Source organism: Onychomys torridus, chromosome 12, assembly GCF_903995425.1.
Source record: "Onychomys torridus chromosome 12, mOncTor1.1, whole genome shotgun sequence".
Lineage (NCBI taxonomy): Eukaryota > Metazoa > Chordata > Mammalia > Rodentia > Cricetidae > Onychomys > Onychomys torridus.
Window position 1 is genome coordinate 16,520,038 of NC_050454.1, and position 11,816 is coordinate 16,531,853.

Below are 11,816 nucleotides of genomic sequence, written 5' to 3' on the forward strand. Positions count from 1 at the left end.
AGCCACTGGCCCCTTCTGCCTTCGTCAGCCCCTGCTAAGACTGACGTTGTGGCTGCTGGTGTTCCAGGCTGCTGTGGAGCTGACAGGAGAACAGAATGAACCAAGTTAAAGCTGCCACGTCTCAGGCTTCTTACCATAGTTCACACATTCTTCTTGAATAAATGCTCTTCAGATGACAAGGCCTAACAAAATCTTGGCAGTCTTCATTTACATGCTAACGGACTTTCAGAGGTCCTTACCCGATACAGTAGAGTCAGAGCCTCGGTGCAGAGACTGGGGCCAGCTCATGAGAGACCCACTCATTGCTCAGCAGCTCTGCCTCAGCCTCCGTGACCATACCAGTGCCACCAGGGCTGCAGGTGCACACACATCAAAGGAGATGAACTGCAATGCCCTCCCTTGTTTCCTCATTTTGAACGTGGTAATGCAATATCACAGCACCAGGGCTGGTTTGAGGTGAGCTGGAAAAACAAATGGGAGCGTCCAGCAGGATGTGTGAAATACGGCCGGCAGGCTCAACATGTCGGCTTCATGTGCCGACATCACTTAAAAGTCACCCCTACAGCACTTTTCAGCTCTACCCCAAGGGGCCAGAAGTCCTGACCAGTAGTTACCAAGCTGGGAATGAGTGAGAAGAGGCTCTCCAATAGTCCTCCACTGGACAGACAAAAGCACACACTGCTGAGATCCTCAGACCTTAGAACCAAAGTTAGCCACAGGCCTGTTTGAAACACACCACACAGCTACTGACCACTAGTTCCTCTTCTCTCTCTTCTCCCTCCCTCTTTTCATACATCAGGGTCTCATGATGTAGCCCAGGCTGGCTTTGAACTTACAGCAATCCCCCTCAGTGCTGGACTAACAGAATGAACCATCATACTCATGAGAAATGTGCATTTCTAACAACTCCTAGGGTGTAGGGCAGCTGCTGGGAGGACTGCACTTTGAGAATTAGTGGTGGTCAAATGTAGGAACCCTGTCAACCACCTTTAAGTGCCTGTCCCAGCTGCACTGAGTATATTCGGTTAAACCAGAGAGCCACTGGTTTAAAGTGACCCATAAGGACACAACCCACACAATGCTGCCCTGTTCCGACAGGAGCTAGGTTAACTGGAGCTCACCAGGCAGATGCTGCTCTCTAAATGGAAAATAGGGTAAGGGCAGTAATTGTTTCCAAAGAGACAGAAGACAGATGGCCACTCACTCAATTTCAGCTGTAATAATAAGAACAAAAATACCAGCCTGTAGAGTGCAGCTGCCATCAGCCCCAGAAATGCACGTGGAGGTAGTCATTCATTCGCCCTGCAGATAATAACTGAGCATATACTATGCATATGTACAAGACACTTATACTTGGGGCAATATATAAAACAGATAGAGATTTGTGCTGTTATCACCTACATTCAAGCACACACACACACACACACACACACACACACACACACACACGTCAGAAGATAAGTGCCAGAGAAGAAAAATATAAATGAAGGGGGACATCGGGACACGACATGTATGTGTGTTTGAAATGAGTGGGTGACACTCCAGTCTGGAAAGTCTCTTTGAGAATGTCACTTGCAGCTTCAGGGGCCACAAGAGGCCAGTGGAAGCAGAAGGGAGTATGTGATGGCAGAGTAGAACATGAGGTCAGAGAGGTATCCAGGACAAAAACGGGGCCAGGGATTCCAAGACATGTTTAGCTACATCAGAAACATCTCCCCAACTTTTCTTACAGCCACTTCATACTACATGACAGTAACTTCCACCTCTCCAAAGGATAAATGCTGATGAAAACATACACAAATACGATCACTTATACACATTAGAGATGTAACAGATGAGTGTGAAAATAATTGTTAAATGTTACTATTGGAAACAGTCATGAGCTACTGGATGAGATCGTGGTTTTTGATTCTGTAACAAAATGAGAGCACAGACAAGCCAACTTTCATTAAGACTTTCCTTTTTGGTCCCTAAGAGATAAAACACATTGCCCCACATATCCAAGACAGAAATTTTCCGTTCTCTGGTAGATCAAAATTATAAACACACAAAACAAAAGAAAAACATCCCTTTAGCCCTGTGGGTGCACTTAAGCCTTCTCTGTCCCTGGCTGACCAGTGAGCAGTCCCCAGGGCCTTGCAGGACATCCAGATGAAGCCTTGTAGCTGCCTGTTAGGTCTGATGGGCAAATCACTGGTTACCTCTAAGAGTAGAGGCTGGGCCAGGCAGTGGTGGCGCACACCTTTAATCCCAGCACTTGGGAGGCAGAGCCAGGCGGATCGCTGTGAGTTCAAGGCCAGCCTAGTCTACAAAGAGAGTTTCAAGACAGCCAGGGCTGTTACAGAAAAACCCTGTGTCAAAAAAACAAAACCAACCAACCAAGAAAATATCTGAATCAGAGAGACTGCTGGACACCTCTGTCAACGTTTCTCAGTCAGTAGAGCTGAGTGGCTCCGAGGATGGATGCTTCTAATGTGTCATAGAGCTGATGCAGCCTGTTAGGGACTCACACTTTGAAAACCACTGCCATACAAGTATTACTACTAACTGGCAGCTGGGGTCAGGGGTGGAAAGTGAGGATTCAGGCGGTCATGGGACACACCTTTAATCACAGCACTTGGGAAGTGGAGCTCTGAGTTTGTGGCCAGCCAAGTCTACAGAGCGGGTTCCAGGACAGCCAGAGCTACAAGGAAAAACCCTGTGTGTGTGTGTGTGTGTGTGTGTGTGTGTATGAATCAAATATAGGCACTTGAGTATTCATCACATCATACTGTCTTTACCATATATGTACATAAGATATTACGTATTGATATTTCATATGAAAACAATTACAGAGAATTGGAAGTTATCTTACATGCTAATATACATCTGGAATGGGAGAGGAAAATAAAAGGCTGGGCACTGGAAATGCATTCAACTCAGGGTAGAATAAAGATGTGCCGATATGACTAGCATGCCTTTGTGGCAAGGAGAAAATTACATATGGTGGAACATGTTTTGGTAGTCTAAGCCAGTGGTTCTCAACCTTCCTAATGCTGAGACCCTTTAACACAGTTCCTCATGTGTTAATCCCCAACCATACAATTATTTCCAATGCTACTTCATAACTGTAATTTTGCTACTGTTAAGAATCGCAATACATATAATATCTGATACCTGACCCCTTGTGGGAGGGGTCATGACCCACAGGTCGAGAAAACAACTCTGGCTGGGTTCAAAATCCCTCCACAAAGCTAACACTACTAGGCTCTTTATTGCGAGTGCTCAATTCATTACTTCAGACACTGGAATCCCACTGGAGTGTATGTGCAGAGCACAGCCCTAACAGCCAGAGTTTGATGGCATGATGTGTGCACAGTCCTACAGTTCTATCTTTTCATGGCCCTTGGAGGGAGGGCAAGGAACAGACAGATGGATGATGGATGAGACAGGTGGACTTTCATACCTCTCGTCCACAGCACCCAGCTATTATCTGAGTATCTCACAATGGATGATCGAAGCTCACTGCACAGCCCTGAGACTGTTTGCTCAACCACCTCATTCCCTTTTTCCTCATGTTCCAGACCAGGAACTTCCATGACCTTGGCTGGAAGAAGCTGTTTGTGAGGCAACACTGTTCCTCTCCCATGTCCCATGGAAAGACTTTTTTTAAAAAAAAAATAAGGAAATAACTAGGTGGTTCCCATATAAGCCCTCAAATGTCTGTTTAATCTCTTTAAAACTAGGGTACTGCTGATGCTATTATAACTGTGACAGGAAAGGGTAACTCTGTGAAGGACTTTTTGTGTGTGACTCAGAGCCAATTTAAAAATCTCATAAGGAAGGAGATACACAGTATCCCAGGGACAGCCAAGTCCTACACATCAGTTAATCCATACTGTTTTGTTTTAATTTAGTGAAATTGTATGTTAAGTTTGTAAGTGCTCAGTAGACCTAAAAGAATGAGTAAGTTAAAAAAAAAAAAAGAAAAAGAATGAGTAAGTTACAACATTTTTCACAGACTGGCATTCTGGCCCACAAATCTCGACAGAACAGAGCGCCACTGATTTAATTTCCACAGAGGCAAAACAACAAACGAAACATGTTCCCTAATGTGCACTGAGCTCTCTCAAGATCCGCCCCAGTGGCTTGGAGACTCACATCTGCAGCTACTCTGGCAAGGGATGGATTCTTCCTGACTTCCAACACTGGTCTGCGCCGCTTCTGGATGTGGCACTTGCTAGGCTCTGTCAAGGACACCGTGCTTTTCTAGAGGCTTTCCAAACAAAGTGACCATACCAGACCAACTCACTCTGGCTCTGCGGATTAGGCGCCCTGTGCTCCCCTGCAGCGGAGAATCTTTTCATCTGCCACCACCTCTTCCCCCCTCAAAAAGCTTTGCCAAACATGCAGAGCACCTTGAGCAGAGGGAACAGTGTTTTAGAAAGAACCATCAGTGCAGAAAGCGGGGCAGGCCTGAAGAGAAGGCGGAATTGGAAAAAGCAGCCACAGGGGACGGCACGGGCATGAAACCCTCCTTCAGGAAGTGGGTGACACGCAGGAAACAGGAGAGCTCTGGTTTCAGGGAAGAACCAGGAGATGAGAAACACAACAGGAAAAGGGAGAACAGACTGACACTGAGTTCTGAGGCCTCCAAACTCCTAATTACCATTCGTAACATTAGATCCATGGGAAAAATTTTCTGAGTTGAAAATAAAACCATACAAATTTATAAATAAATCTTTGGAACATGGCCATTTTTTAAATCAAGGTCTTAAAATGCTACTAGAATCTCATGGTCCAACTCTAATGAGATGCAGTCCTTCCTTCTTGTCCACCCCCACCCCACAGCCTACTCTCCCAACAGTGGCCCTTGAAACTCTCTAGGCCTTAGCTGTTGGCTTTCAGTTTATGACAGAAAACAGGCTCCTGACTCCATCTGGTTTTCTCCCTGTTCCCAGCAGGCTCAGAAGAACACAAATCCCTCTTTCTGATCTAGTGACTCCTTCCATTTGTCCTCCTGAGAGACACTATGCCTAGCTATCAGGGCCTCTATTTTCTCCACGCCCACTGTTTTCTTCCTGCAAATAGCACAGGTCCATCTTAAGAACAAAACACAACAAAACCACCTTTAAATTATAAAGGTTTTACTTTGGAGGGCACATCAAGGTACAGGGAAGATGCAAAGGTACTGTCTGTCACAACTCCCAGGGAAAACTTGCTGCATTTCTTTCTAGACTTTCTTGTGCTCACACTTATTATACTGTATCTTTATTATGGCAAAAAGATACAAAAACCATTCCCAGATGTCAGAAATACCTGACAGATGTGTAACATCCAGTGTAGATATTACCTGAATTTAATCACATTCAGCCTGTCTCAGTCTGTCTGTCTATCTCTTTCTCTCTCTGAAATGGGGGACTCACTGTTGCCCAGGCTGGTCTTGAACTCCTGGATTCAGATAAACCTACTGCCTCAGCTTTCTGAACCTGTACCTTCCTCTATAAACATCTGGAACGGTTATTACCTTCTAAGAATCAGATAGTGGAAGTTTAAAGAGCAGAATTACCCCTGAAAGTTCTTTATATAACAAATTGCTTTCAGGAAGGCAGAAGCAATTTTTGTAATTCAACCAGTAGACAGCGAGCCACAGTAAAATGGAGGGTCCCCTATCTTGGAGAAAACATTCATCATTTTCAACAGGTCCTATGAATAAAATATTAATCTTCCTTTTGTAGTTTAAATGAATGACTACGAGGCACATACTGATCACCTTCACTTCATCCACACACTCCCCACAAAGGTCTTCCCAAGCACTTCACAGAATGTAGAGATCCCCATCCAGTTGAAACAATACGTTTGACATTCTCACCATTAGCCTGTTTCCCCCTACCCTTCCCATCTTTGTGGCCATTGGATTCTACTTACTCTTTTTTCCCTAAGATTTGTTACATAGACAGATAGATAGACAGATAGCTAGATAGACAGACAGACAGACAGATAGATAGATAGATATAAAATATAGTGTTCTGTCTGCACGTATGCTTGCAAGCCAGTAGGGGGTACCAGATCTCATAGATGGTTGTGGTTGCTGGGAATTGAACCCAGGACCTCTGCAAGAGCAGCCAGTGCTCTTAACCGCTGAGCCATCTCTCCTGCCCTTATCATTCTTGAAGAACTCACCCCCTCCTGCCATCATCTACCACCTTCTCTTCAGTCCTGCCCTGCTTTGTTTTCTGTTGCTGTGGTAAGACACGGATCAAAAGCAACTTGAGAGGAGAGGGATTATTTGGCTTCCATGTCCCAACCAGTCTATCAGTCACTGAGGGAGTCAGGGCAGGAACTCAAGCAGGAGCAGAGGAAGGACCAGAAAGCAGTGGCTCGCTCAGCCTGCTTTTCCATACAACCCAGGACCACTTGTCCAGGCTTGGCACTGCCCAAGTGGGCTGGGCCCTCCCGTATCAATCATTAATCAAGACAATGCTTTACAACATGCCCACAGGCCAATCTGATGGAGGTAAATCCTCAATTGAGGTTCACAGATAACTCGAGTTTGTGTCCATTTGACAAAAACTAACCAGTGCACTTTCCTTTACCTCCAATCTCAATGATCTCTGTTTCATTCTTTTTATGTTTCTTGTGTACGTACATGCATGCATATGGTGTAGCACGGGTGCAGAGGTCAGAGGACAACTTGCAGGAGTTGGTTTTCACCTTCTGCTGGAAGGGTCCCGGGGATCAAACTCAGGTCATCAGACTTGGTGGCAAGTGCTTTGATTTGAGGGGCCACTTTGCCAGCTTATCTTTTTTTGATCCTCTTTTCTACTTCCTGTTCTTAAGCTATGCCAGGACCCCAAGGTTCTGCCCCACTGTTACTTTGTGCTACTGTGGAAGGGTTTTTCATCCTATTTTAATAATTAGCTTCACAATAATGGCTTCTGTATTTTTTATCTCCATAGGTCTTTAACTGAGAGATCTCATCCTCACCTCTAATAGAGTAATACCTACAACTCAGCAATACATTTTCTCTGTACAACTAACAGGTCTTCGAGGGCACTCTTGACTGTTTTCCCTTATGTTCTCCCCACTTTGTGTGTGTGTGTGTGTGTGTGTGTGTGTGTGTGTGTGTGTGTATGTATGTTTATATTTATGGCAGGGTCTTATATTGCTCAAACTGGCCTTGAGCTTGCAATGAACCTCCTGCCTCAGGTCAGATTTTAGGAAATACATGCATGTACATTATGCCTGGGCTACCACCTTTCTTATCTCTAACAATGGACATGTCTGCAGTCCCCCATACTTGAAACTTACAGATCCCATCTTAAAAAACTATTTTTTGACTGGAGAAATGACTCAGTGTTAAAGAGCACTGGCTGCTCTTCTAGGACTGGGATTCAATTCCCAACAGCCACATGGCTGCTCACAATTACTTGTAACTCCAGTCCCAGGGGATCCAACGCCCTTTTCTGGACTTTTCTGGCACTGCATGCATGTGTGCACAGACACACATTCAGGCAAACAATAATGCACATACAATATAGTATCTAAAAATTTACTTTTAGGGGTTGGAGAGATGGCTCAGTGGTTAAGAGCACTGACTGCTCTTCCAGAGGTCCTGAGTTCAATTCCCAGCAACGACATGGTGGCTCACAACCATCTGTAATGAGATCTGGCGCCCTCTTCTGTATAAAGAATAAATAAATCTTTAAATTTAAAAAAATACTTTTAATTATAGGTATGTGTGTGTATGCATGTGGGCGCAAATACCAGTGAAGGCCAGAAGAGGGCATCAGACACTTCAGAGCTGAAGCTACAGGTGCTGGGAGATGAACTTCAAGAGCAGCAAGCACTCCTAACCACTGAGTCATCCTTCTAGTCTCATCAAGTTATCTTAAATTCTCCATGCCTCCTAAACTCTTCAAGGCACTCTCTGTTGCCATTCCCATCATCACCTCGCATGGGGCTTACTGCGGCATCTTCACAGGATGTAGCAATACGTCCTATACAGTCACCTTGTTAATTTTCCAGTTTCAAAACAATGATTGATGCTTTGAAGCCCTTTTTTGCCCAAATCCATCTAGTCCAAACTCCTTACAAGCTCATTTCTTTATCCTAAGGCCTCCAAGGTAATCTGAGTTTCTTTCTGGCCGTCTTTGCCCCCTCACCTCTATCAAGCGTCATAACCACCCCTCATAACTCATATCACTATAGCCCTTTCTGTTGCAATGGAACCTTCAGTTGATAATCCTATCTCATTAAACTTTCCCTTTCTCTAAATTCCTTTTTTTAGGAGGGGGGTTTCAAGACAAGGTTTCTGTGTAGTTTTGGTTTCTGTCCTGAATCTCATTCTGTAGACCATGCTCGCCTCAGACTCACAGAGATCCACCAGACTCTGCTTCCCAAGTGCTGGGATTAAAGGTGTGTGCACCACCACTGCCTTTCTCTAAATTCCAAAGTCTGTGGTGTAATGGCTCTTGAGAGAAAGATAGGGGCAGAGAATTTCTGACCTATACTGTTTACCAGTAACTCTCACCACAGCAGATTTCAAGCTGCCAATATGGGATTACCACGTTTTGAAGTTGGGGGGATGTGCACAATACCAGCAGGACCCAGCCCAGAAACACTCACAATCTGGTCTATAATCTATAGCTTAACACAGACTGTATGCCCTCTAGCTGTATTATATGGGTTGGTTTACACACTGCAATAAACTAGCCCTGGGAAGTGAGCAGTGTATGGGACACAGTGTGTATGCTCAAATAGAAACCTGCTGGCACCACCTGGGGCAATATCATAAGCCCAAATTGTAGTGGATGTGATCTCAGTTAGGGTTGGTTAGCAAGAACAAATAAAAGAACAATGAAGAAGTAAACTGGAATGGAAATAAAAATCAGAGTGGGAGCCGGATATCGGTTATGTCCCAGCTTTGCACCTATGTGGCTCTTAGCAAGTACATTCCCTTCCTGAGCCTTATGTTTCCTCTTCCATCCAGGGGTGGTGATGCACACTGGAAAGCCCAGTACTGAGGAAGCCGAAGGTTCCAGGGAAGCTGGGCTATATCATGAGACCCTGCCTCAAACAGCAAAAGCGGGGGAAGTTCCCTCATCTATTTAAGGTCACTTCTCAAATTTCTTCAGTGCTCTGGGATAGGGTTAAACAGACAGGAGAAGCCCCTGGTCTTCTGCACTCTTAACAGTAATGAAAACACAGTCATTGTAAAAGCTGGCAAGTCAAAGGAGCACAGGGCAACAAAACTTTCCTAAGGCATGAAGAACATTCTGGTCAATCCATTCACTCTTTGCCTCAATCAACCTACTGGAAAGATACAATGTCTCGGAGTGGAGGAGATGAATCAGTGGAGAAGAGCATTTGCTATACAAGCTGAGCTTGCCTCCTGGGCGCCTGTGTAAACCCCAGGTGCAGCTACTTAGCGCTGTAACAGCCAGCGCTGAGACGGGTACAGATGGAGGATCACTGGGGTCTGCCGGCTGCCAGCCTAGCTCCAGGTTCACTGAGAGAACAGAGTAGGCATCTTACGTCCTTCTCAGGCCCTCACACGGGCACAAAATGTGTACACAAACATCTGCATACAACACACGGGGCGTGCACACACACACACACACACACACACACACACACATTTAAATAAAGATACAATGTTTTAAAAATTGTATCTATTTTATTTAGCTTTCAGGAGAAAAGAGATGTGAAAACTCACCTTGTATTGCACAACCCAAGACACATCCTAGTGCCCTACCATCAAAGCAATGTGAACCCAGATACTGATGAGTGCTCAGGGAAGCCACAGCAGTTTGGGTGACAAGCCATTTAAGCCTCCAGCTCTTCTATTACTGCTTCTTAAAAGAACCCACACTGGTGGGTGGTGGAGGCACAAGCCTTTAATATCAGCACTGGGGAAGCAGAGGCAGGCGGACCTCTGTGAGTTCGAGGCCAGTCTGGTCTACAGAGTGAGTTCCAGGAAAGGTGCAAAGCTACACAGAGAAACCCTGTCTCGGAAAACAAAAAAAACAAAACAAAACAAAACAAAACAAAAAGAACCCACACTGCTCTGAGAAATGGATGGAAGCCACGGCCCCTCTGACTAGTACACAATCAGAAGCATTAGAACGGGATTTCAGAGGTTCACAAGACCTCTCCTCTGTGATGGTGTCCAAATATTGCAAGTCAACAACTTTGACCTATATCTCTAACGACATCCACACAACACTAAACAACTAAAGTCCATGAAGCCTCTATACTGTTGGCAAAGGGAATCTACCTAGGATCGCCAATGGAGGATGTTAAAACACAGCTCTACTTTGTAAAACAAGTTTGGGGTATCTAAAACTTCATCCACCTGGAAGAGCACCTCATTCTGAATAATATTCTTGAAAAGAAATCAGTGCCCAGGTAAAATTTCTTTTTTCTTCTTTTTATGTGGAAGAGTATTCTACCTGCATGCGTGTCTGTGCACCACATATATGCAGTGTTCTTGGAGGCCAGAAATGGCTGTCAGATCCACTGGGACAGCAGTTATAGATGGCTGTGAGCCACCATGTGGATGCTGGGAATTGAACTCAGATCCTCTGGGTGAGCAGTCAGTGCTCTTAACCAGTGAGTCATCTGTCCAGCCCCAGATTAAAATTCTAACTGAGCCATCATATACCTGGTCAATTTATCTATTGAATCACTTTCGGCTCTCGAAAATCCATTTGCCTGTGAAAGTGTACTCCTGCTTCACAAACATATCTGCATTTCATGACTTCCAGCTCACATGAAGGAGGCCCAACTGCTCTTGGGAGTATCTCTGTGAGTTCCAGGACAGCCTGGTCTACACGGTGAGTTCCATGCCAGCCAGGGCTACACAATGATTATCTCAAAAAACCAAAAAGAAGCCCCAACTGGTCATGTGACAGGTACTTACACACGCAAATATCCCAGTAAGCAGCAGCAGCAGCAGCAGCAGCAAGGAACACATAACACAAATTCACTGCCTCCCTTTGGCACTCACATTTTTGACTAAGTGCTGGACAAGTTTATTTAGCTTTGTGACTTAGATTTATTTCTAAAGACAGGAGGGAATGATAAGACCCGAGGGGGCTGCTATGGGAACTAAGATGTGAAAGTGCTTAGTAATAAAACAGGCGAAAGTAAAGAAATCACTGGAAGGTGCTCACAACCCATCACCCATTCACAGATCACTTGGAAACAGCTGCTCACAACATCCTTGGGCCGCCATCAAATCTTTCCCTACCAGAAGTAAAATAAATTGTTGCTAAATCGTGCAAGGAATTCTGTCTTGGTCCAGGGCCCAACAGCGACATTCCAAAACATCAGAAATCTGCGGAGACGCTTTAGATTTCCATGCTGGGTACTACAGTCTCAAGTCTAGAGAAGTAACTTACTGTCAGACTTTCTTCAAGTATTAAGTGGTTTTTTTTTAATAACTCACAGATTGTTAATCCTTTCGCTTGCTCTGTTGAAAACTTTATAATATTTATTAAAAATGTACACAAGAGATTTTAGACCCTAGCTTACACAAATCAAGACCAGTAATAGAATGAGGACTCGGACTCTCTCTTTCTTTCAAGCACAGTGGGTGTTGGTGTTTGAGGGTATAAACAATGTGGTCCCGTTGAAACATGTCTTCCAGTCGGTAAGTCTAACCTTTCATTGGCTATCCCTCAAAAATAGGCAACTATTCTACACTTGCTGCCGTTTGCATTGCTTCGTTTGCATTTACAATGCACATCTGCCTGACTTCAATAGCAAAAACGGGGGCTATTCTTTCTTTAAAATTAAATAACTCCTTAGTGATTTGGTGCCGTGGAACAAAA

The 11,816-nt window shown here is 44.6% G+C and overlaps 1 protein-coding gene across 1 annotated transcript in view; it reads right to left on the minus strand.

The window, feature by feature from the left end:
* Fam162a (family with sequence similarity 162 member A) overlaps positions 1 to 11,816 on the minus strand; it is a 28,388-nt gene that overhangs the window by 15,658 nt on the left and 914 nt on the right. The gene's annotated exons all lie outside the window — the stretch shown is intronic.